Source organism: Triturus cristatus, chromosome 2_2 (genome assembly GCF_964204655.1).
Source record: "Triturus cristatus chromosome 2_2, aTriCri1.1, whole genome shotgun sequence".
NCBI classification, from domain to species: Eukaryota; Metazoa; Chordata; class Amphibia; order Caudata; family Salamandridae; genus Triturus; species Triturus cristatus.
Window position 1 is genome coordinate 16,207,093 of NC_140582.1, and position 26,918 is coordinate 16,234,010.

The 26,918-nt window shown below is 44.9% G+C and overlaps 1 protein-coding gene and 1 pseudogene across 1 annotated transcript in view; one reads left to right on the forward strand and one right to left on the reverse strand.

Moving 5' to 3' along the window:
- LOC146861755 (metalloprotease TIKI1-like) overlaps positions 1-26,918 on the forward strand; it is a 1,236,995-nt gene that overhangs the window by 734,630 nt on the left and 475,447 nt on the right. The gene's annotated exons all lie outside the window — the stretch shown is intronic.
- The window catches only part of LOC146861758 (uncharacterized), a 54,537-nt pseudogene continuing 29,506 nt past the window's right edge, over positions 1,888-26,918 (reverse strand).

Below are 26,918 nucleotides of genomic sequence, written 5' to 3' on the forward strand. Positions count from 1 at the left end.
TGTTCGATTCGTACGGAAATGGTGTTTCCGTATGAATCGTACTTGCATTTTCGGATGGATTTCGCACCGGGTACGAGTCGGACGGAGAAAAGGCTCCGTCCGACGGTTCGTACCCGGTTTTTACCGGATCGGAATTGGCACCAAAGTGTCACTCATATTTGTGGAAATGGCACTAATAACTACACTGAAATTATGAAAATGTCACACATTGCAATCTGAAACCTTGGCAGCTATGTTAAGTCCGGAGCAGGGCCCCTTTGTGTACCGTGCAGGAGGGCCCCCTCAACTTTCGTTACGCCACTGATGCCTGACGAAATCCCATTCCAACCCTATATTTCGCAGATGCCCATTTCTGAGAGAGGCCCTTCCTTTCCTCTAGTGCGAGGTGAGTATAGTGGCAAAGAACTAACCGTATTGAAAACAAGAACTAATATAACAGTAGTGAGCTACCGCTTAAGAAGAACGAGGAAAAAAAGAAGAAAAGAGAAGAATAAAAAGAAATAGAGACGACAGAATGTTAAAGGTTCTCAGAAAAGTCCAGTAGGGATCTCCTTCTGGGGTTGTTCCTCCTAGGGGGGCCAGCAGCCAACCCACTGATACCTCACGGAAGGAGGGGTGCCCAGATATAATGTCATTAGTGTACTTATAGCCACCCTATAGCTTAGAACTGTGTCCTTTGGCAAAGTCTGGCGTCATGCAGTCTATTACAGGCCACTGTCTCATTCTCCCCTGCGATTGTGGGACCTGCAACCCAGGTAACCTCAAATCATTCAGCCTGGGTCCGTGGTGTTGCACTGTCCACGCCCATCAGGAACGCCTTTACCCTTGCTCTGACCTCGGAGACAGTGACCTCCTTTGTGTTTTCTCAGCTTCTCTGCCATTCAAGGTTCTGCCAGCTTAATTAGTGTAAAAGAATTGCTTTCCTTGAGTGATTTGAAGGCGTGCCGGATACAGCATTGCATGATCTATTGGGTGCGGAGCGGGGTAGTCCTCACTTGTCACCCCGGGGCAATGTCACCGGTGTAGCAGAGTGTCTCTTCAGCACTTCACTAAGTTTTTGGTTTGTGGTTCTTTGTGACTCTGGACCTGTTTTCTATACCCTCACCGAGTTTGCTTAAGTCTGGACCTCCCGCGATGCCACTGAGTTGCAGCCAATATTTTGGGGCCTTATTAGCCTGCTTCAACTGCTGTAAGCCTCCGTGCTAATACTGTTCTGGCAGATTTCCTTCTCTTCTTTTTTTCTTTTTAACCCTTCCTTTCTGTTCACTTATTATTTTCCTTTTTGTATTTTAATATTCCTCCCCAACTAGCAGAGTTCTTGGTTAGTCCTAAGAGTCTCACACATGCATACGGCCAGTGCTGGTTCGTTGTGGAGCGCGGGAGCAGGTCACCTGCCTCCAGGCCCTCAGTCTCCCGGTTGCTGCAGTGAAGGACTTGTGGCTTCCGCACACGCATCTGCAACTCTCCGTCGGGTTGCCGCTCGCCCCCTTCTCCGCGCACTCTCTGCTCTTCGCCGGTGCAGGGTCGTGGCAGCGGTCCACCATCTTTGCTCCACTCTGCACTCGTTCTAGAGCTTTTCTACGAATGCCGTAGGTATTCCACCCCAGGTCACGTCTGCACCAGCCGCCTTGTCCTCCCATAGTGATTGGCCCTTACTCCTCTTCACACGCTCCCCGCTGGGTGCCCTCCAGTATATCTGCTTACAGGCCAACTTCCGTCCTTCTCACCTTATGGGCCGCAATGACGGCAGCGGCCCGCTGCAATCTTTTCCAGCCGTTCAGCACCGGAGGGGAGTACCCTTCCAACACTCATAGCCTATCAAGGCTAATTGTTTGACAACCACATCTGTATTTAATAGCTTGGTTTGCATCAGCATATATTTCTTTGCTAGTATGGGGACAAGTTTAAAATAAAAGATTTTTGGTCTAATGAATCATATCCAGGAAAATATGTGAATCTGTCCCTATATGTTTTTGAGCTCCCTTGTGGGGAGTCAGACAATGTTCCCATTGTGTATAATATAAAAGTGTGCATTGAACACTAGCTCTATGTAAATAATGATGAAAACAGAACATTTCACCATAATTAGCAGAATTTAGATACAGGTCTTCACTTTCAAAAAGAGTATAATATTCCAGCTTCGAGAACATGGAGTAAACAGTATCAACATCCCAGTCATCAGAATGTAACCCAGGCGCAATGACGTCACCCATAAACACCTTGAAAACATAAGGAATCTGCAGTATTTCTGTAGGGCCGAATATATCATAGGGGACCTTATCCCAAACAATTCTATCAGTTACTGGAATAGCTGAAATGCCCACAAGGGACAGGTCTCTTTTCAGTTTATGTTAAGATTAGTGAGGTGTTAACAGCTCCTCGACTACTTCTCTGGCAGAGTGTTCTGGCATGTAATGGCCATTTATTAACAAAAAGAAAACTGTCACAAATCCAATCCATAAAAATAGAACAACCAAGGAAAGTGTTATATAAACATATGTTCAAGGAGGGACCACATAAGTGTGTTTCAGCCATGCAAAGAAAACATAGGCCTGTGAAGACGGAATGTCCAGTATGGTAGAACTGAGTTGGATGAAAAATTATCTGTTCCCACAAAGTAACCAGAAGCGGTTTGTTGAAAAACAGGCGCCACAGGTGTAGTAAGAGAACTGGTAGATTCCACAGGGGGTGGATCAGTATAAACGACATCGTCTGCAGGAGACGCAGTATTAAGTACAGTACTCACTTCCATTGTATGGCTGTTATTTGTAGTAGTATTAGGAATTGACTGAAGTTCATACTATGGCCTTCCCAGCTGGGGTGAAACAGCTTCAATGTTGCTCACAAGCTGTTGAGGAATTTCCTATATTGTAGCTAGAGGAGTTAGGGAACTACCAAGGACTCCGCTTGGCCTACTGTTTAGAATCAGCCACATGATGTAACTTGATGTGATCAATGGAGACTACATGGTTGTCTTTATAACCAGCTAGCAGTGGCAGTATTACAGTTCTTGTACTTTGAATGCCAAGGACTGGCACTGATGCATGGTAATTCCTTTAACACTGCAATCTTTTCTGGAAGGAGATCCCCAATTTGGGGAATCCAGCCAAAAGGCACTGGCTGCACCTTGATTCTGGTAGAGGCAGATGTCTTAAACTGTACATATGATTGGCCATCACGGAAGAGTTGCAAATCCTGTAAGACATCAGAATGGACCTGGTATGGGGTCCGGCCACCCAGAGATCATTTAGGGAGAATATTAAGTGCTTTTTATATCCCATATAGGTGATGGATCCAGCTACACCCTACACCTAATATTCTAGCTGTTAAGGATTGCTTTAGATCATAGTTCATCCTCTCCACTATGGAATTTCCTTAGGGACGGTAGGGGGAAGTGTAATGCGCCTCTACACCCAGGGAAGCCATGGTATCCCTGTAATTCTTTGAGGCAAAAGCAGCACCCTGGTTCAAGTGGAATGTACTGTATGCATGTGTTTCAAACAAGACTTGCAAATCTTTAATAACAGTGCGAGCATCAGCCAAATGCTGTGGCCACACCCAGAGAAACCTTGAGAAAGACTAGACTGCAAGTAGGATAAATTTAAACACACCATCCAAATTAAGAGGACCGGAATGGTCCAAATAAAGGCAGCTGAAAGTTTTGTTCGAAATTGGCAGGTGTGTCTGCGGTGGGCATGCCATTTGTTGCCAAATTTCACAACAAAGGACATAACTTTTGGCCTGTTTATGTAAGCCATGCTACTAATAACGTTGCTGTAGTAACAAACTTGTGGCCGCCACACCTGTATGGTATGTGCAGAAGCAACATCGTCATGAAAAACTATCACTAAGGCTACCCTGTGGTCTTGGGGGCATATTTATAAAGAATTGGTGTAGGGCAGCGCCGCAAGTCATTTTGCTGTGCTACCGTACGCCAATTTGAAAGGGCAGGAATGCACCATATTTACAAGATACAGTGCAATTCTGTACTTTCTGCCGATGCACAATTTGCAGCAAGCTCCAATGCAGTGTTGTTGGCAGGATTGCTTTTGTGCAGGAAGGGAAACCTTCCTCTACAAAAACAACCACAAGAGAAGTTTTCCTTGTTCTGTGTGTGCTGCAGAATGCAGAACACGTGGAAAGAGGAAAGACCAGGAGAAATGTAACATTTTTTCCTCATTACGTCAGGTCTAGGGAGGTGCAAGGTTTAGGTGCTACCCCAGGTTTACGAAATATTATAAATCTGGGGCAGCGTTAAAGTCCATGGGCATTGCTTGAGAACACTCACAGCAACACCAATGGAACACCTCTATGATGCAGAGTAAGGCAAGGCAGCGACTTGCACTGCTTTGCCTTACTCCATATCTACAAGGCCATGAAAAGTCACACAGGATGACTTTATGTGGCCTTGTGAATGTGGCTAAGCCTTGTGCTCCACCGTAACGTCATAAAAAATGATGTCCTGGTGGTGCACAGGGCTTGTAAATATGCCCCTTGGTTGAATCAAACGATCAACAACCCCTGGAATCCTAGTACAGGGGATCTTTTTGTTTGCTTAAATGGTATGTATATTTAGCTGTAAAACCCCTAGACAAAGGGGTGCCATTGAATGCAGTTTAATGGCTGCCAATATATCGTCATATAACAGCAACTGTTGCAGTCGAAACTGTGGATGTGGCCGCTCCATCTGCCAAAGAATTCCCTGCGACGTGTGTTCCCACACGCTGATGACTCAATGTATGAATTACATTAGTCTGTGGCAACCAATCTTTTAGGTCTGCCACTTTCACCCAAAGCGATTTATGCTTTATAGTGTTGCCTTTCCAATCTTTGAATCAATTCTTGCTTCAATAAAACAAATTGTCATTAAAAGACTGGACACAATAATATGAATCACACACTATAAGGGTGGGAAATTTAGGATCCGTATTTTCCAGTGCAAGAAGCAATGCTCTTAATTCAGCCAACTGCGCAGCGCAGTCCCCTAAAGACTGTGTGCATGTTTTTTATAGTTGAAATTGACAGTCCAACATCACACCATGAACAGAGGCGCATTTGACCGAATAGTGGTGCTTGGTCCCTAAAGCAGGCTGGGCTGAACCATTACTATAAATAAAATATTCATACTGCTGACGAGGCAAAACATTGCTGGGCGTGGGATAAACATGCTTATATTGAAGAAAGTCCTGTGTTTGTAAAGACGGGTCAAAGACGAAGTCTACATCCTTGGATGTAAAGGATGTTCTCCATTGCATCCATCTGGGATGGAGGGTTTTAGTATTGGGAATGTTTGCTTTTGTGTCAGCCTCTAAGGCTGGAATGGGAGTAACAACAATAATGTGCTTCCCTTAAGCAAGTGGCCTTTCTTTAATTACAGGAATCTGCACTGTGGTCAGTATTTTTTCAGTGGAAGCAAAACAGATTTCCACCTTTAAAAAAAAAATGTTTTTAAAGAGTTTTAATTAGCGCAAACTAAACCCAAGAAACCGGGTATCATAGCTCTTTACATGAGCACCAGTTTCATTACAGATGGACACATTAATTTTGTTAGGCAAGGGAGATTAAGTGATTTGCCCAGAATCACAGGATGTTGAGTGTGAGAAGTTGGCCTGGTATATCCTGGTCACTAGTTAAAGTGGCCATCTTGCACCAGTACAATTCGACTCTTATGGTAGATAGGTTTAAGACAACCTTTTAAAGAAAGCTATCCTAGTGGTAGCTGTGGAGAGCAGCCTTCAGGCTAAGTCTTTAGAGGACTGTAAAGCAGCTTGTTTTACCTTATAATCTCTTGAATTACTAAATGAAAGGACACCACACAGGTATATATATAAAATATATATGTATTTATTACTAGACACACTCTACTAATCTCTTTATGCGATTAGAAGTCAGGAACATATGCACAAATCAACGTTTCACAACAAGTTAAGCACAAATATGGCTGGGGCCCTAGGGGCCTACCAGACCATATACTAAAAAAGAGACTTAGGAGTATCGACGTGCGAAGGGACAAGGCCTAGGGTCTTCAGAAGCACTGGAGCCTCACTAATCCCAATAGACTTCAATGGAGCAAGTCGCGGTTGGAATTTTAAAGTTTTAGGATACTTCGGGAGAGTCTACAAGCAAGTCACTTACAGGGTAAGTAGTTCTAGAGCCAACACACACAGGAGCACCGTAGTGCTGGAGTTCCCTCACCCAGGGAAGCCGAGTGCATAGGTGTCTTTTGGTGTTGGGTCGCGGCGTAGTTTTCAATGGGAGCCAAACAAGACTTGCTGCTTGTAAAGACAGGAGAAGTATCCGGTGGAATCCAAGGCTGGATTCAGAAGAAAGAAGACCTGAAAGCAGAGTAGACAGTGTTCAAAGTCACTTGGCAGTGACCCGGGTCACGGAAGCTGGATGCCCACAGTCGTCGGGTGATTTCAGGTGATCACGGGTGTATTGACTCTTCAGCCACGAGGTCCAGGAGGCATCGACGATGACCAGGAGCTGGATTCGGCATGGCCCATGAAGTCTGCAGTGTCGGTGACCAGATTGGAGCCAACAAGCTTTGGTAACAGCAAGTCTCGTGGAAAGTGTTAAAAGTCATCTGTGCAGACCAGCAAGGTCTGAGGGACTCACCCAGCGAGGGTAAGTCAGGGCAGGCCTGAAGCAACCAGGGGAACCCTTTGGATTTGTAGAAAAGTCTTCAGGGGACCCACAAGCCAACCGGCAAGGGATCGCAAAGACGCCTCGGAAGGATTCACTAACCAGGAGCCCACGGTCACTCGGGATGAGGTAGGCCTCTGATCTTCGGAGGAAATCCTGCTGGAGGCTTGGGCCACTCGTGGTCCAATGCACAAGTTCGTAGAAAGTCGTGAAGGGGTTGCACTCGAAAATAGTGCATGGTACCCAGGTATTGCGGTTCCTCGTCACTCGTGGGGTCCACTTGCCTCAGCATCGCTGGGGACTCACGATGGCCTTGGAGAAGTCAGGAAATCCACTTCTGGGGCTGCAGGGACTTCGGACTCCGGCGGGAGCGGGAAAGTTTGCGACCGTTGATTCAATGTTTTGGTGCCTGCCAAGCAGGGGAGTCACTCCTTGACTCCAAGGGAGGTTCTTCAGTCTTCCAAAGGTAGTGGAACATCGAAGGTCCAGGATTCTTCTTCAGAGCGTCGTCAAGGGATATCTAGTTTGTAATGGCAAGGGTTCCCTAACTTATACTGCAAGGAAGGGAGGGACTAGCTCCATGACAAATCCTATGGGAGGGTTAGGGGAGTGGGTGGCTACACCCACTTCCCTTTGTCCAGTTTCACGCCAGAGCAGGGGCAGGTAGCCCCTGAACCGTTTTGAGCTGGCATATGCACAGAGGAGCCTACTGCTCCCCAGTGCAGGACTTCAAAGCACTCTAGGAGTGCACCCACCCAGCCCCAATACACTAAACCCTCTCTGCGAGTTTCAGTCAGCAGCAGGAGGGCAGCCCAGTGTCTGTGACTGGTGGCATCCATGTTGTGATGCCAGGGCTCTTCAGGATTCTACCGTGTTTCCCCAGTGGGTACATGTCTATCCCTCTAGAAGGGTGGGATCATACTCCCACACCAGTTACTGGTGTGGGGGTATGATTCCAAAGCATTTGACACCAAACACGACATGTTTTGATGCAGCCATCCCAGAGTTAGCATTAACTGCAAGGTTATAATGCACTTAAGAGTGTATGGTTTAACCGCATCCACAAACAGCCACAGAGAATGGACTCTGAGAGCTGCAGAGGGGCCATGCTCAGGCAGAGGCACTCCCTCACATGGAAACCAAGCACCCTGCCCTCAGGATTGATAGGGCCTGCCTTAGGGGTGACTGATAGGTTTATATGTGTGTGTAGGTAGAGATATAGTGTAGCTATATCTCAGTGAGGAGTGCTAACACTACCTCACCCAGGCTGCAGTAGCAGGCCTGTGGTGTCAGATTTAGTCTGCTTCCCAGGGCTGGCATAATACATGCTTCAGCCCCTGGTAGACCTGTGAAGTACCTATGCCCTTGGTACCTAAGGTACCATATACTAGGGGCTCATAAGGTACCACAGTATCCAATCACTAGTCCACTTGTTTAGAGAGAAAGGAGAGGCTGGGGCCCTGATTAGCAGGGTCCCAGCCAGACTATAGCCAGAAACCAGTGTAAACATCAGAAAAAAAAGTGGAGGCAACACAAGGTGCAGATCCTACTCTCCTACAATGAGTGTCATTGCCGAGACTCAAATCTGGTTCTAGGTCGACCGCTCTAGCCGTAAGGCTACATCCTCTCCCGAATATTAATTCCTTGGAATATTAATGCAATTTATATGCAATTGGCACTATTTCACCTTCATTAAAGGTGGTATATGTAAAACCAATGGCACCCGCGACTATATGGATGACCAGGTTTGTAGTATTTACACGTGTTTGTAAATATTGTATAGCAAGAAAGTCAGATTGTAGTGATCTGAGTACTTCTGTATGTTCTGATATCCAATGTGAACAGGAAAAATCAGGGTGAATTAATTCATATAATGATTTAATTTGTTGAGCATAATCAGGTGTGTAAGTTCTGCCAAAATTAAGGAATCCTAATGAGGATTGCAGTTTCTTAAGAGTGTTTGATGGTTGTGGCAGAGCACACTTCTTTAGAAACTGTGGTGGAAGGCTTTTTACCTCATGGGTAAGTTTGTATCCTATAAAGAGGCCATTTAGAAAAGCTATAATAGATTTCTTAAAGTTTAACTTATAGCCTGGTTCAGTAAATACCAAGATAATGCGATCCACTGTGACTAAATGTGTGTTTAACTCTTCGTCTGTCAGGTAGCTATCATCTACATAGGACAAGTTTCGGTCAATATCATGCAGAATTGACACAATGCGGGCAGCGAACAGTCCTGGACTGTTCATATAAACCATGGGCAGTCATACAAATCGACGTTGAAAGCCTAGCACCGAGAAGTAAAATCCCTGCTTTAGGGCGCTATATTTTAGAGGAAAAAAACTATTGGAAATATTCACAGTTGTCTTAAATTTTCTTACGGGCAATGTTATTTATAAGCGACAAACTGTGTGTATTTTGTATTGCAAATGTGCATGGATGACTATTTAATGTCTGTAGTCTAAGACTATACGATATGAATAATATGGTTTTAAGACCGGACAAAGGGGAATATTAATTTGAAAGACACAGGGTTCAATTACTCCCTGGTACTCTAATTGTGTGAGTATTTCTCTAATAGGTGCTTAAGTATCACGTTTTATTAGGTATTGTGGTTGCACTTGTGGACCTTACCGTATGGGTATTACATGATAAGGAGAGTCCTTATCCCAGCCGACAAGATTTCAACATAAAGTTGGGGTCTTGTGCAAGAGCCCCTTCTGTGGAACAAGCTTGTTTGACCTCATCTGGGACAAGTGCAGAAAATTGTGGTATTATTACATCCTCACCTTTTGGGGAAGATCGTACAAACTTCGGGGGCCAATCAACCTCCGCCAAGAGAATGTCATATTATCATGTTAAAGTTTCCCAGATTATTACCCGAATGATGCGCTGTATGTTACCCTCAATTTGTATATCCAAATTATAGAGTTGGGGTACCCAAGCACACGTAGAAATAAAGTTTACATAGATTATTACATCAAGTAAAAATTGTAACACAATAAGTGAATCTCCGTTTCTTTCTTGTAGCTTTCTTCAATTTAATATTCTTGATTCATAGTAATTTCACAGTCTTCACAGTGGTTTCCAAGCCAACACGTGTTTCGTCGCCTCTAGTAATATTGTACATGCGACTTGTTCACGGCTGCACACTGTCTAATTATCAGTATTTAGGGTATGACGATAATTCCGGGTCATACAGTCATGCGACGGGGGGCGGGGGCCTGGTCCTTATAAGGTAAACGATTTTTTGATTGGTGGCTGTGCTCAGTATAACAGCAAAGATCCCATCTCCGAGTAGTGGAGAGTATGTCCGTGATATGAAACTGCCCCCATCCGCGTCTGGCTCCAATTCGATTATATAGATAGATTATATAATCTATCTGGAGGGGCTACACGCCTGTCTGGGGTTTCATCAGTAACATATTGATCAGTTGCTTTCGTGCCAGAAACTCTTGGAGATTCTGGCGCAATACAGTTACTTTGCCGGGTTGTCGAGGAGAGTCCCCGCCCACATCTTGTTCGAAAAGAGAGTTCTCAATGTTTGTGGCATATTTTGTGGTTATAGATGCAACTTTCTTTTTCTGAAATTGGGGCTTAACTTGTGGAGGTTTGTCCTCCTTTATCTTTACGTCAGGTGAGCATTATGAGTCCTTTTTCCGGTTTCACATACTCTCCCTGTTTGCGCTCAGAATGCCCTCCTCTTGTATTGTTTTTCCAATGAGTCTGTTGACTTAAATCCAGGACATTGACCAAAATGAGCACATGTGGACAAGCTGCAAGTGGGAGACACAGTGGGCCTTCTGATTTCCCCCTCCCCTCTCAAAGATCTCGTTTTAAACTACTTGTCACATCCCTGGTCTTTGCCCTTCTTTCGATTCCAGAAATCATGGGTAAATTTGGATTTGGATGCATGGATGTACCCAGAGAGCCCAAATTTGGGATGGTGGCTAAAAAGGGAAGGGGTTGAGGACGTACTGTTGGTGTCTATGTTTATAATGGTAGAATCTCCCCCTCTTAAACCTCCAAGCTGTTGTGAGGTGATTATCCCCTGAGTCAATTGGAATTCCACAGTCTCTCCCGCAGTCCTGGGCTTCCTACCATTAACTGCAGTTGGTACATGTGTTTATTTAATGTGGATTCAATGCATTGGGCAGGATGGTGACAATGGTTATCTGTGAAACCCCACTTCCTTCAGTTAATTGTGTTAAACACTGTTCTATGGCCCCTACCCAGGTAATCAAAGGCTGTGCATGTAATGACAATACACATTTCAGTCCAAGGTAAAGTCCATCCATATTTAAGAATTGCACTGCTTCGGTCTGGGGCTGGGTGAGAGTTTCTACACCAGGTGCCTTCTTTGGTTTCTTCACTTTAGTGGTCAGTTGTTGCCTTATTCCACCCCTTTTCCTTTTTAGGAGTGGCTCTGTAGGGGATATAAAAACATGCCCGGATTGACCAGGCTGAATAGCAGATGAGCTAAGTAGGAAGTTCCTCGTCATCTCTGGCCCTGGAGTGTCACTGTTTCCCGTTCTTGAAGGGCTTCCAATGATGGCCTGTCCACATCTTACCTTTTCCAAGGAAAAACGCTGTGCTGTAAGTTCAATCTCCTTTTTTAAAATTTTCGCTGCCTTGCCAAGGAATGAATCCAGTGGTCATAATTTCTCCACCTCCTGCTTTATCTTCCTTTCCCTCATCACAGACTATTCGTAAGCCGGGTACCCCAGATGTTAAAGGGGAGCCCTGACCGGCCTCTTCCAGGTTATGACGGGCGCAGACAGGCCTGTCCTTGGCCTTAGCTTTGCCTGAGCATAGCCCAGGCGTGGCTTGTGCCATGCAACAGCATCACGCTTACGAGTACGTGGGTGGCAAAGCAGGGGCTGATGGGGCTTGTGGTCCCCCAGTGGTGCAGCACAGTCTAGGCAGGCATGACTTCTCACCTCGTTTAAGTACAGACAGTGGCTTCAGTATGCCACAAAACTGCGACGCTCTTAAAAGCGTGTGGGTGTCAAAGCAGGGTCTGATTGGGCTTGTGGCCCCTAGCAGTGTGGCAAAGTCCAGGCAGGTACAGCTTCTCCCCTCGTTCAAGTGCAGATAGCAGCTATCTACCGGTGAGTCCTGAAAGGAATGAGAAGCACGAGTATCAGAATGTTTATACCTATCTGGTGCTTTCAACTGTGTGCGATTATGAAAATTAAAATGTCTGTCAGAGGGCTCCAATGGCAGAGAACCTCATTGAGACCTAGCTTTTTCTTTAGGTGTGGGTTTGTCCCATTATGTTTTAGCAAACTCCAGGTTCTGCTTGGCAGTTTCCTTGTCGGAACCAGGCTTGCCTTGTTGTGGTTTGCTGGATCAGGCTCACAAATTATTGCAACCTATAGAAGTATATAAATCAACAATAATTATAGGTAGCTCATGCTCCTGCTTGATTGGTGCAAACTGCGCAAGCCGCTGGCATATAGCCGAAGATGCTACTTTACCTTAAATGTTTGACAGAATCATTGAGGAGACCACAGGAACGTTTCTTCAAATCCAGGGCTGCAACTTCCCCAGGTTCGTTCTGCATCTGTTTTAACACCTCCGGCAAGACTGACATAGACATGAGTGCCATGTGTGATGATATAGACTGTAGCAAAGACTGTGCCCCAAGTGGTGCTGTCACCTATTTGGAGAACCGGTCAAGGGGGTAAGCACATAGTCAATATTCTGTGCTTGTCTTGTGGTCCCGGAAGGGGAAACACTGCTTCAATTTGATCAAATGTTTGGGCTAAACATAAAAGAATATCCTTGGGTTTGCTGTCATTTTACCAATAATTTAATGTATAAGTAGAAGACTTGTTGTTGCCCTGCTAAAGCTGGCCTAGCTGGGACACCTTAAAAGTTAATATGTTATACAACTAATTTTAGTATAGTAACAAGGTCTTGGTTAACACATATCAAAAAAAGTCATTGATCTGGCTGCCATACTCTTGCATTTGAGAAAGAAGGCAAGAAAAAAGGAAAGGCAGAAAAGAAAAGAAAAGAAAGAAGCAAGGAATGAAGGGAGAAAGGGAGAAAGAAAAGTAGGAAGGAAAGAAGGAAGACAATAAAAAAGGAAGCAAAGCAAGAAAGAAGACAGATAGAAATGAAGAAAGGCAGGGAGGGAGGCACGCAGGAATGAAGGAAGGAAGGCAAGAAGGAAGAAAGGAAGAAAGGCCGTAAGTAAGGTAGGCAGGGAGGAAGAATGGAAGAGGAAGGAAGGAAGGCAAGAAAGGAGGCAAGAAGGAAGGAAGGAATGCAGAAAGGAAGGAAGGCAGCTTGGAAGGAAGGAAAGAAGGCAAGAAAGAAGGAAAGGAGGCAAGAAAGAAGGGAAAAAGGACAGTAAGAAGGCAAGAAGGAAGGTGCGAAGGAAGGAAGGCAAGAATGCGGGAAGGAAGGAAAGAAGGGAGGCAGGAAGAAAGGCAAGAAGAAGGAAGGAAGTCAAGAAGGAAGGAAGGAAGACAAGGAGTAAAGGAAGGCAAGAAGGAAGGAAGGCAGGCAGGAAGGAAGGAAGGAAAGAAAGAAGGAGGGCAAGACGGAAGGAAGGCAAGAAAAGAGGAGTCCAGAACAAATGCAAAAAAGAAGGAAGGAAGGCAGATAGGAAGGAAGGCAAAAGGGAGGAAGAAAGAAAGAAAGGCAAGAAGGAAGGAAGGCACAAAGGAATGAGACAAGAATGAAGGTAAGAAGGAAGAAATACAAAAAGGAAGGCAGTAAGTGAGGTAGGCAGGGAGGAAGAAAGGAATAGGAAGGAAGGCTAGATGGAAGGAAGAAAGAAAGGAAAGAAGGAATGAACGCAAAAAGGAGGAAACGAAGAAAGGCAAGGAGGAAGAATGGAAGGAAGGCAAGAAGGGAAGAATTAACAAAAAGGAAGGCAGGAAGTAAGGAAGGCAAGATGAAAGAAAGGAAGGCAAGAAGGAAGGAAATAATGAAGGAGGAAGGCAAGAAAGAAGTAGGTAATAACGAAGGCAAGAAGGAAGGAATGCAAAAAGGAAGGAAATCAGGCAGGAATGAAGGAAGGCATTAAGGAAGGAAGGAAGGCAGTAATTCAGGTAGGCAGGAAAGAAGAAAGGAAGAGGAAGGAAAGTAAAAAAGAAGGAAGGAAATAAGGTAGGCAGGGAGGAAAAAAAGATGAGGAAGGAAGGCAAGATGGAAAAAAGAAAGGAAGGTAAGAAGGAAAAAATAAAGAAAGGCAAGAAGTAAGAAAGTAAGGCAAGAAGTAAGGCAAGAAAGAAAGAGGCCAGAAGGAAGGAAGACATGAAGAAAGGAAGCAATGCAAAAAGGAAGAATGGAGGCAAGAGTGAAGGAAGGCAATAAGGAAGGAAGGAAGGCAGTAATTCAGGTAGGCAGGAAAGAAGAAAGGAAGAGGAAGGAAAGTAAAAAAGAAGGAAGGAAATAAGGTAGGCAGGGAGGAAAAAAGATGAGGAAGGAAGGCAAGATGGAAAAAAGAAAGGAAAGTAAGAAGGAAAAAATAAAGAAAGGCAGGAAGTAAGAAAGTAAGGCAAGAAAGAAAGAGGCCAGAAGGAAGGAAGACATGAAGAAAGGAAGCAATGCAAAAAGGAAGAATGGAGTCAAGAATGAAGGAAGGCAATAAGGAAGGAAGGCAAGAAATAACGCAAGAAGGAAAGAGGCAAGAAGGAAGAAAGGCAGGAAGGCAAGAAGGAAGATAGGCAGGAAGGAAGGGAAGATGGAAGGAAGGAAGGCAAGAAGGAAAGAAGGAAGGAAGGTAAGAAGAAAGGAAGTAAGGTAGCAAGGGAGGAAGAAAAGATGAGGGAAGAAGGAAGGCAAGGCGGGAGGACAGAAAGAAGGAAGGAATGAAGAAAGGCAAGAAGTCGAGAAAGAAGGAGGCAAAAATGAAAGAAGACAAGTAGAAAGAAAGTAATGCAAAATGGAAGGAAATGAGCCAGGAAGGAAGGCAAGAAAGAAGGACGGTAAGAAGGGCAAGAACGAAGGCAAGAAGGAAAGAATGCAGAAAGGAAGGAAGTCAGGCAGGAATGAAGGAAGGCATTAAGGAAGGAAGGCAGTAAGTAAGGCAGGCAGGAAAGAAGAAAGGAAGAGGAAGCAAGGAAAGAAGGATGGAAGGCAAGAAGGAAGGAAGGCAAGAAATAACGCAAGAAGGAAAGAGGCAAGAAGGAAGAAAGGCAGGAAGGCAAGAAGGAAGATAGGCAGGAAGGAAGGGAAGATGGAAGGAAGGAAGGCAAGAAGGAAAGAAGGAAGGAAGTAAGGTAGCAAGGGAGGAAGAAAAGATGAGGGAAGAAGGAAAGCAAGGCGGCAGGTAGGAAAGAAGGAAGGAATGAAGAAAGGCAAGAAGTCGAGAAAGAAGGAGGCAAAAATGAAAGAAGACAAGTAGAAAGAAAGGAATGCAAAATGGAAGGAAATGAGCCAGGAAGGAAGGCAAGAAAGAAGGACGGTAAGAAGGGCAAGAACGAAGGCAAGAAGGAAAGAATGCAGAAAGGAAGGAAGTCAGGCAGGAATGAAGGAAGGCATTAAGGAAGGAAGGCAGTAAGTAAGGCAGGCAGGAAAGAAGAAAGGAAGAGGAAGAAAAGTAAAAAAAAGAAGGAAATAAGATAGGCATGGAGAAAGAAAAGAGCAGAAGGAAGGCAAGATGGAAGAAAAAAGGAAGGAAAAATAAAGAAAGGCAAGAAGTAAGAAGGTAAGGCAAGAAGTAAGGCAAGAAAGAAGGAAGGCATGAAGAAAGGAGAGAATGCAAAAAGGAAGAAAGGAGGCAAAAACGAAGGCTAGAAGGAAGGAAGGCAGGCAGGAATGAAGGAAGGAAGGCAATAAGGAAGGAAGGCAGTAAGTAAGGTAAGCAGGCAAGGAAGAGGAAGGAAGATTAGACAGAAGGAAGGAAAGAAGGAAGCAGGCAAAAAGGAAGATAGGCAGGAAGGAAGGCAAGAAGGGAGATAGGCAGGAAGAAAGGAAGAGAAGATGTAAGGAAGGAAGGAAGGCAAGAAGGAAAGAAGGCAGGAAGGAATGTAAGAAGTAAGGAAGTGAGGTAGGCAGGGAGGAAGAAAAGATGAGGAAAGAATGAAGGCATTTCGGAAGAAAGGAAGGAAAGAAAGAAGGAATGAAGAAAGGCAATAAGTAAGAAAGGAAGGCAAGAAGTAAGGCAAGAAAGGAGGCAACAATGGAGGATGGCAAGAAGAAAGGAAGCCAGCCAGGAAGGGAAGAAGGAAGGCAAGAAAGGAGGAAAGAAGGAAGGAATGTAAAAAGGAAGTAAGTCTGGCAGGAATGAAGGAAGGCATTAAGGAAGGACGGCAGTAAGTAAGGTAGGCAGGAAAGAAGAAAAGAAGAAGAAGGAAGGTAAAAAGGAAGGAAGGAAGGAAGTATGGTAGACAGGGAGGAAGAATAGATGAGGAAGGAAGGGAAGATGGAAGGAAGAAAGGAAGGAAAAAATAAAGAAAGGCAAGAACTAAGAAAGGAAGGCAAAAAAGAAGGAGGCAGGAAGGAAGGAAGGCATAAAGAAAATAAGGAATGCATAAAGGAAGAAAGGAAGGAAGGCAAGAAGAAGGAAGACAAGAATGTAAGAAGGCAGGAAGGCATGATGGAAGGAAAGCAAGACGCCAGGGAGGAAGGAAAGAAGGAAGGCAAGAAGAAAAGAAGGAATGCATAAAGGAAGAAAGGAAGGAAGGCAAGAAGAAGGAAGGCAGGAATGTAAGAAGGCAGGAAGGCATGATGGAAGGAAAGCAAGACGGCAGGGAGGAAAGAAAGAAGGAAGGCAAGAAGAAAGGAAGGCATGATGACAAGAAGGAAGGAAGTCAAGGCGGAAGGGAGGAAGGAAGACAAAGAGGCAGGAAGCAAGGAAGATAAGAAGAAAGAAAGGTACGAAAGGAAGGCAAAAAGGAAGGAAGGAAGGAAGACAAGGAATAAAGGAAGGCAAGCAGGAAGGAGGCAAGAAGGAAGGAATTCAAAAAGGAAGAAAGGTAAGAAGACAGGAGAGAAGACAAGAAGGAAAGAATGAAGGAAGGCAAAGAATAAGGCAAGAACAAAGGCACAAAGGAAGGATGCGAAAATGTAGGAAGGCAGAGAAGAAAGAAGGAAGAAAGAAAGGCAAGGCGGAAGGAAGGAAGGCATGAAAGAACAAGGCAAGAAGGAAGTAATGCAAAAAGGAAGGCAGGCAGGAAAGGAGGAAGATAGGAAGTAAGTAAGGTAGGTAGGGAGGTAGGAAGGAAGAGACAGGAAGGAAAGAAGGAAGAACAGCAAGAAGGAATGCAAAAAGGAATGAAGGCAGGAAGGAAGGAAGGTGGTAAGGAAGGAGGAATGAAGGCAGGCAGGAAGGAAGGAAGGCGGTAAGGAAGGAAGGCAAGTAGGAACATGGGCAGGAGGGAAGGTAAGGAAAGGAGGGAAGAAGAAAGGATGGAAGAAAGGCAAGAGAAAATGGAATGCAAGAAGGAAGGAAAGAAGGCAAAAAGAAAGGCAAGACAGAAGGAAGGAAGTCACGTAAGAAGGAGGCAAGAAGCAAGAAAGGCAGATAGGAATGAAGGAAGGCGAGAAGGAATTAAAGAAGTAAGGTAGGCAGGGAGAAAGAAAGGCAGGAAGGAAGGAAGGCAAGAAGGAAGTAATGCAAAAAGGAAGGAAGAAAGAGAGGTAAGACAGAAGGAAGGAAGTCACGAAAGAAGGAGGCAAGAAGCAAGGAAGGCAGATAGGAATGAAGGAGGGTGAGAAGGAATGAAAGAACTAAGGTAGGCAGGGAGGAAGAAAGGCAGGAAGGAAGGAAAGAAAGAAGGAGGCAAGAAGGAAGGAAGACGTGAAGAAAGGAAGGAATGCATAAAGAAAGAAAGGAAGGAAGGCAAGAAAGGAGGAAAGAAGGAAGGAAGGCAGGATGGAAGGCAAGAAGAAGGAAGGCAAGAATATAAGAAGGCAGGAAGGCATGATGGAAGGAAAGCATGATGGCAGGGAGGAAGGAAAGAAGAAAGGCAAGAAGAAAGGAAGGAATGAAGACAAGAAGGAAGGAAAGAAGTCAAGGCAGAAGGGAGAAAGGATGACAAAGAGGCAGGAAGGAAGAAGGTAAGAAGGAAGAAAGGTACGAAAGGAAGGGAAAAAGGAAGGAAGGAAGGAAGACAAGGAATAAAGAAAGGCAAGCAGGAAGGAGGCAAGAAGACAGGAAGGAAAGAATGAAGGTAGGCAAGAAAGAAGGAGGCAAGAACAAAGACAAGAAGGAAGAATGCAAAAATGTAGGACGGCAGGGAGGAAAGAAGGAAGAAAGAAAGGCAAGGAGGAAGGAAGGAACAAAAGAACAAGGCAAGAAGGAAGTAATGCAAAAAGGAAGGCAGGCTGGAAAGAAGGAAGAAAGGAAGTAAGTAAGGTAGGCAGGGAGGACGAAAGGAAGAGGCAGGAAGGAAAAAAGGAAGGAAGGCATGAAGGAATGCAAAAGGGAATTAAGGCAGGCAGGAAGGAAGGAAGGCGGTAACGAAGGAAGGCAAGAAGGAACACGGGCAGGAGGGAAGGTAAGGAAAGGAGAGTAGAGTAGAAGAAAGGATGGAAGAAAGGCAAGAAAAAAGGAATGCAAGAAGGAAGGAAGGAAAGAAGAAAGGAAGGCAAAAAGAAAGGAACAAAGAAAGGCAAGACAGAAGGAAGGAAGTCACGAAAGAAGTCGACAAGAAGCAAGGAAGGCAGATAGGAATGAAGGAAGGCGAGAAGGAATAAAAGAAGTAAAGTAGGCAGGGAGGAAGAAAGGCAAGACGGAAGAAAGGAAGGCAAGGAGGAAGGAATGCAAAAAGAAAGGAAGGAAGGAAGGAAAGAAGGAAGAAACCCAAAAAGGAAGAAAGAAAGAAAGGCAAGACATAAGAAAGGAAGGCACGAAATAAGGAGGCAAGAAGGAAGAGAGGCAGGTAGGAATGAAGGAAGGAAAGAAGGAAGTAAGGTAGGAAGAGAGGAAGAAAGGAACAGGAAGGAAGGAAGGCAAGCTGGAAGGAAGGAAGAAAGGTAAGAAGGAAAAAAAGGCAAGAAAGAACGAGGCAAGAGGAATGGAAGGCATGAAGTAGGGAAAGCAAAAAAAGAAGGAAGGCAGGCAAGAAGGAATGGAGGCAAGAACAAAGGCAAGAATGAAGGAATGCAATGAGGAAGGAAGGAAGAAAGGCAGTAAGTAAGGTAGGCAGGGAAGAAGAAAGGAAGAGAAAGGAAGGCAAGACATAAGGAAGGGAGGAAGGCAAGAAGGAAGAAAGAAATGAAAAAAGGATAGTAGGCAAGAAGGAAGACCTTCTGTTTACCCAATTTCTTTTAAAGTGACAACAATAATTCATTTACAATAACTTAATTTGTCCCAAAACATTTTCCAAGAAGGCTTGTCCATATCATTAATGTTGTCAATGGGCCCCTGAAAAACTGATGGGTCAGGAAGGCTCCCATTTATAGTTACATTATTCTGGGGTTTGCTTTTACGTTTTTCTGCAGGTGGAAAAGCTGGAGTCTGACATTGTGGTGATGAGAGCGTTCATTGATTGATTGGCAGGGATACCCTCTTGGCCCTCAATGGACCCAGGCAAGTCCCATGCAGCAGGGGCCTCACACCAGTAAAAAAGGTGCATCCGGGTGCATGCTGATGTGCTGGCGGCTTTCCTGCCTGCCGCTATGGGTGCTGGGTCCGGCAGTCCTGCCCCACATCTGCTGTTCTCCTTGTGCTCCCAAACCGGTAAAATAGGTGCCTCTGGGCACAGGCTGATGTGCTGGTGGCTTTCTTGCCTGCCACTGTGAGTGCTGGGGCCTGTAGTCCTGCCCCATGTCCTCTGTTCTCCTTCTGCTTCCCTTAATGTGAGTCAAAAAACAAATGTTTGTCTGAAAGCAAGATGGCGATCGTGTAGGATCACCGCGTTAGAGTTCCCATCCTAACGCCCTCTGATTTGGTTTACCTGTGCCTGTACTGGTGTCTGCACATTGACGGATGAATCGGCAGCTCGACGGACGGTCAAAGTCCAGGCCGATCTGGAGGGAAGCTGCCTGCGGTGTTGTCTGACTGAGAGCGCAGGGAGTACGGGCAGTGCTTTAAATGGGGAAAAATAAGTGCAGGTACTCATTACAATAGAGGTGTGGCAAGTGGGCGGGGCTAAGGGCAAAATAACATCATACATAGAGACTTCTGTACTAGTTGCAGCACATATTAAAACACATGAGAAATGTGTTTATGTCAAAAAACACAGATTAACTGATAACACAAAATGAAAGTCATGATGGCACTTTCTCCCGAATGGTCGCTGCGCACCTGATTGACAGTGCAGGGTCTGTCTAAAGACCGTGCCCTGTTAATCACAGCGTGACACAAACCCTCTCACCCCCCCTACAGTTTGGTGACAATTAAATGAGCGGTGCTGGAATCTTCACCAGCAACTCTGTAAAAGGGTACTTCAGCCAAGTTAATCACAAGCTCCTCAGAGGCAGAGCGGCCTCTGCCCTGCACTCGAGCAGAGAAACCAAGACTGCCCTGCCGTGTATCAGGCCGTATCAGGAAGTGCCGGTACTGACGGCAAAAAAATTCGGAAGTGCCGGTACTCAGTACCGGTGAGTACCGGCCCATTTAAAGCACTGAGTACGGGGCCGGAGCAGCTTCGGCACGTTCTGTGTGCTGACCGCGGGGCTCGCTTGGTCGCTCAGCAACACCCTGAGGGTGTGGGCGGCCACGCCGCAGTGAGCGTGAGATCCACCAGCGGGGTGAGAGGAGCGGTATTCGGCTCTCTCCGGGGAAGTCTACAGCAGAACTTGATGGGATGCCTCCAAAAATGTCTAAATAAGCTAGGGAGCTTGCTGGACAGACCACAGTACAGCCACAGGGGTCAAGACAGGAGTTTCCCCCAGTTATTAACGAGGTGAGTGCAGGTAAGCTCCCCGATCCCTGCACCATTAAAAACCAGCTGAATAGTACAGGAGCAGGGAAGAGGAGAAACCTAGCTGATCGTGCATAAGGTGGGGTCAAGAAAACAGAGGTGATCAAGACAGTGGAGGAAGGGACATTGACCCCTGAAGGAGTTAATGGAGCTCTCCCAACAATACCACCCCAGGCAGCAATCACAGACTTTTTCAAGATTAAAAATGGAGGGGGAGTCAAATTTTCAAAGAGCCCCTTAGAGAACCCAACCTGGAGAAAACTAAACAAACCTTACCCGAGGAACAGGAACCTACCTCAGTATATGTGGAAAAGAACCAGGCAGGAACCGCAGCAGCAGACAATGGATGTCCTTCGCTCTGTGATTCCGCCCAGGGGGGAATCGCTGGGATTTCCAGAGACACTATTCAGGGGGCACATAGGATTTTATATGACTCTTAATTGAACTCCCAACCTGTTTTAGCCAGTGGCTTCACTGTTGGTTGTGAAGGGCTGCTTGACGCCGATGTCCTATCTGACGGGACAGATACATTCTTCTCACTCACGGAAGACTCCCACTCAGGTGACTTGCTCTAGCAACAGCGAAATAGAGGACAGTTTGTCAACCTCAGGCTCCAGCACAGACGAAGCACCCAAGACCGCTCTTAAGCGCCAAAAACATCTGAGGAGCTTGAAGGGGTCTTAGAGTCACACTGAACCTCAAAAAAACAGGGGGAGACTTACCACAGGCACCGGGCTGAAGTGGGACTATTCCCACACCCGGATGCTGGGATCAGCGGTGGTGGCAACTGCTCAGTCAGAAAATCCTCAATGTGGCGGGTGGGACAGTTAATACAAACCCTGCTCTGAGAATGATAATAGAATCAATTAAGGGACATCGTGTAGAGACCGGGCGGATGGGAAAAAAACTAGGCAGGCTACAAAAAAACTGGAAGGTGCGGCGCGGAAAGTAGGGAAGGCTTGTGTTGAGATAGGTGAGCGACTTAATAACATAGAAGAGAGAACAACTGTTGTGGATACTGAACTGACTGCTGTGAGAGATGCCCAATTAACCGATATAATGTGGAAGCTGGAGGATCTGGAAAATCGTCTGAGGAGAAATAACCTCCGCTTTCTCTAGATCGAGGAAGGTCTGGAAGATTTTGACATCCGATCTTTTATTCTGGACCTTCTTAAGGAAGCTTTTCCAGATCTTACAGGCCGTGAGGTCCAGAGGGCACACCAGTTACTGTTCAATCAATACAAAAATACACAGTCTGGCAGAGACAAAAAGCAACCAAGAGCCATCTTAGTTTTTTTTATAACTTCATGCTGCAGCAGGCTATATTTGAGAAGGCCCTGATTTTTGCCAGATAACAGTGGAATGATGTAGGTGGCATCTGCAGCAGGTAATCAAGCCTTATCAAGAGGCTTTTTGCTCGCACCAGCCATGTTGAAAACAATAGTCAGAGGATCTGTCAAGTTTTCTACATCTGAAATACAAGCTAGAGAGTATCTGAATCAGGCTCTGGCTAAAAAAAGAAATGGTTAGGGGGCTTCCTTCTTCTGGGGGATCTTTTCATGTGGGTTTCTTCACGTAGGTAATATACTTTATCTTTCTCCTCTATCTTTCTTGGTCTTCTTTTTTTCTCTTTGATATAAGAAGTGTATTTTCCTAGTTGAATCTTCTCACCTTAACTGGTAGGCACTAGTTCTTACTTTGGGATGATGTTAGAAGGGGTTTAAGGGTGGGAGCTTGTGTGAGCCTTTGCCATCTCTATCACACAGACCTGGTTGGTCTGACTGCTTTCAATGGTAGGAGGGGGAGGGGGATAGTGGGGTCAGAGGGGGCTGGGAGGGACGGTCAAATGTAGAAAAGTTGTTATGCAAATTGCAGCAAAAGTTTATTTTCTTAATTGGGATTTTTTGGCAGCATCGTAGTGTAGAGTACAGTATGTATATGGAAATAGATGGGGGAGTTCTTTTTTGCAGCACATAGCCTTTATCAACTGTGGCAGGGCATTCTGGATGGCTAAAAATATGATTTGGAGTAATGGCTAAACTTATTGTCACCATTAACATCTGTGGACTCAACGACAATGTTAAAAGGAGGAAAGTCCAAGAAGATTTAAAAAATCTACGAGCAGATGTGTACTGTCTTCAGGAAACCCACATAGCCCGGAATAATAGTAATTTGCTGAATGCTCTTGGGTTAAAGGTTGCCTGCCATACAACACAGGATGTAAGGACCAAGGTGGTAGCGATATTAGTGAAAGGGGATGTTATTACACCATGGAGAAAATCAGTGGATAAGATTGGTAGATGGGCAATAATGGAATGCGGAGCAGACAGTGTCTCTTGTACATTATGTTCAGTTGATGCCCCTGTTTTAGACAATCCTGGCATATTGAATTTTTCAACTATAGAATTACCCTCCTGGCCAGCACCATATGTAGTTTGTGGGGACCTAAATATTTATGGATCCAGATGAGTCTCTGGGGAGAATAAAGTATCCAGCACAGGGCGCAAACCGCAAACTTTGAGGTCTCTGAAGAATTTATTGAGAGATATTGGTTTGGTGGATGTCTGGCCAAGTTTGAAAGCTCAGGAGCCTGGAAATACGTATTATTCCGCCCTGCAGGGCAAGTTTGCAAGATTGGATTATTTTGTAGTCTCACCACCCTTACTTAAGGAGGCTCAGGGGAAACTTTTTCCTAGAGTCATGTCAGACCATAATCCTGTTGTGCTGGAATTCCCATTTACAGGGTTAACAAAGGGTTGTAGGAGATGGACATTTGAGAGGGCACTCTTAACTGATCAAGAATATTTTAAGTATATGGAGGACTGGATTGTGGATTATCTCAACATTAATAGGGATAGTGCTCCTCCAGGAATGATTTGGGACACATTTAAGGCATCAGTGTGGCAGGAAACCCTGCGGTATAGCTGGGATAAACAAAAGAATGGGGCAGGACAGGTAAAAGAGCTTTGCCAAAAACTCGGTCTTCTAGAGCCAGAACTAATTAGCACAGTGGTTCTCGGGTGGGGGGGGACGTGTCTCTAATACTGAATTCAATTGCCATTTCAAAAGCATGCCTGAATGATTTTAACGCTGAGAAGACCGTGGGGAGGTATCTGGCAGGAAGACAGGAATGCTATGAGTACAGCGAAAGTGTGGGTAGATGTCTGGCTGTCCGGGCTAGACAGCAGCTGGCTACAGGGCATATAGGGATGGTTAGGAATATGCAAGGTATAGTAGTCTCAGACCCTGCTGAGGTTAGGGAGGCTTTCAGGGAATTTTATGAGGATTTATATAAATCTCCACCGGAAGGTGACTCTCGGATGATAGGTGAACAGTCGCATTTTGTACCAGAGGTGAGGCTCTCCCAGGATTAGAGCCTTCTCTTGTGTTCGGACATCTCCCTGGAGGAATTTCAGGTGGCTCTGCAGGCTCTCCCCTCAGGCAAAGCTACAGGTACAAACGATATACCTTTAGAGTTTTATAAAAAAAAATATAAAGAGGTCTGTCAGGATATGCTTGGGCTACTTAAGGAAGTCAGGGATGAGGCCGCACCACCATACTGTTGGGGCACCGCCAATATCATTATTTTTTTAAAGAAAGGTAAAGACCTTATTTTATTGGGATCCTACAGACCTATTATACTTTTAAATAGCGACGTCAAGGTGTACTCCAAAATCTTTGCAACCTGATTGAATAAAGTGATGCAGCACCTTGTTTCAGCCCAGCAGCATGGCTTTACTCAGGAAAGGGGAATGGTAGATCATGTTAGGTGTGTAATCACATTATTTGATGCCACAGAGGTCCTTGCGAAGCCCAAGGGGGTTGCTTTTCTTGATACCGAGAAGGCTTGAGACTGGGTGACATGGAGTTATCTTTGGAAGATCTTGGAGGCTAATGGCCTCAGGACATTTTTTATCAAGGCAGTACGGGCTATGTACATCAAACCTACTGCCCGCGTGCGAATAATGGGGGAAGAGTCTAAGCCATTCTCAGTCAAAAGAGCAACAAGGCAGGGGTGTCCTTCCTGTCCCTTGCTGTTTGCATTATATTTAGACCCGCTTCTCAGACGACTGGAAGCCTCCAATGATAATCTCCCTGTCAGCCTGCAGAGATGGAACACTAAGATACTGGTTTATGACGATGACGTGGCTATAATCACTACTGACCCCGATAGAGTGCTATGTGCTGTCGAATCTATAGCTGAAAATTTTGGGATTCAATCAGGTTTTTTATTGAATAGGGCTAAAACACAGGTTCTGATAAATAGATTTACACCCGCCTCTGATAACAGGATTGGTAATGAAGTAGTTTATCTTGGAATAACCATCACAACAAAGGTCGGAGCAATAGTAGATCTAAACTTTGCCCCCATAATAGGGAAAATAAGGAAGGACTTTTGTGGATGGGATAATCTGAGACACTCAATAAAGGGGAGGTATAATTTAGTTAAAATGATGATCCTGACAAAACTACTTTATATTTTTCGAACAATACCCCTTGAGATACGCAATGATTGGTGTAAGCTAATTGAGAGGGCGGTTGCTAGGTTTATCTGGCCCTATGGAAAAATAAGGAGGGCTAATGCATTCCTGTGCCTTCCTAGGGATAGAAGGGGGTGGGGGCTCCCTAACTTTAAGCTATGTTATTTGGCAGCAGTATTATGGGCCTTTATTCAACAAAAAGGTTGGGGCAGGGGATGACCCTAGCTATGTCCCATCGATATTTGAGATCCTGATGGGGGCAAGGGCTAATGGCTGCCTAGTGAAGTTTTATGAGTAATCTACTTTTAAAAAATGCGGTTTAAGACCTTAATCACAGCATTTCGGAATTAGGCAGGTATTCGGAAAAGGCTTGGGTTATGCAGATACACTAGGTACACTCCCTTGCTTAGGAATGATCAGCTACCGAGGATCCTGCAAGATGACTGTTTGGCAAGGTGGGAAAGGGCTGGTTTTGGTAGAGTAGGGGACCTTTTGTCCGGAGACCATATCACGTCTTTTGAGGTGGTTAGGGAAAGATTTAATGTTGGGTCTGGGGACTTTTTAATTTTTTTACAGCTGAGTGATTTTATGCTCAAAATAGCCAGAGGAGTGACAGGATTTGCACAGGTCCCCTTAATGGAAATACTAATTAAGGACATAAGCCCCTCAATTTCACAATTATATGGTTGTCTGATGGAGGAGGTCCCGAATGATCTAGATAAGCATAGTTTGAGGTAGAAGGATAGTCTTGGGCTTCCGGAACCCTTCATTTTTAAATCATTAGAAATGGGGGTCACTATTCTGTGCTCCACCAACCTGCCTTCACAAAATTTTAAAACTCTTTTTGATTTATAGATAACACCTGCGAAAATCGCTTAATGGGGAGTAGCGGAGGGGACTCGATGCTTTAGATGTAGGGCAGCAGGCGCGGATTTGGTTCACATATTTTCCACCTGTCCTAGCATAGAACCAATAGGATGGGAAACAATCGGCTTTTTACAGGATGTATTGACAGACAATATCCCTCTGTCACCTCAGGTTATGTTACTAGGAATAGCTGAACCTGATAGGAGAATTGGGAAAGAGCTAATCTTTATAGCGATGTCAGTCCTCAGGCTGTGGGTAGCCTCAGCCTGGCTGGATCCTTTACCTCCGACCTTCCAGCAATGGAAAGGGCGCTTCCTGCACATTTATAACTTAGAGACGGCACTTTATGAACGAAGAGGTAGTAAGGGAAGGATTAAAGGAAAAAGGATTTGGGGGGGGCAGTCTCAGCCTGGATCTACTTGCTTACTCAGAATGAGTAATTGATCAATCAATTTAAAAATATTAGCTTTTGGTATTTTTAATCATGCCTATTAGATTCTCTGCTGCTATCCCTCGTGGAGTGTCTTTTATGGTTGTGACTCTAGGATAAATTCAATTAAATGAAATTGCCCATTCTTCTGCACTGTATTTATAACCTTGTAGCTGTTGCTTTCTATTGGATTATGAATTATTATGGTTTTATATTTATGGATAATTTAGTTAAAGGAAAATCTGTCTCTTTGTAATGTATTTATGTCTATGATAATCTGTTGCTGCAATTTATTTATGGTCATATTTGAAAAATAAGAAAATAAAAATATTTAGAAAAAAACCCGAAGGTTCTCCATTGTTTTAGAAGAAGAGTCTGTCCCCATTATTCAGCCTCTTAAAGCAGAAGTGCCGAAGAATGCTCTCTTACATCTAGGTCCGGAGCTCGATTTGCTAGAAATAATTAGCATACACCATTCTCCTAATTTATTGGAAGTACCAATCTTAAACTGCCATCAGCAGGAGTTAATTCCGGATATGGGGTAACGGTCCATAATAATTGGGGTGGCACAAAAGTGGGTTTAGTGAATAAGGATATTGGGTACGGGGCTGTGGATGTCAAATTGTTGAGTGCTGAAGAAGAAAACTGAGGGGTTCCCCAAGA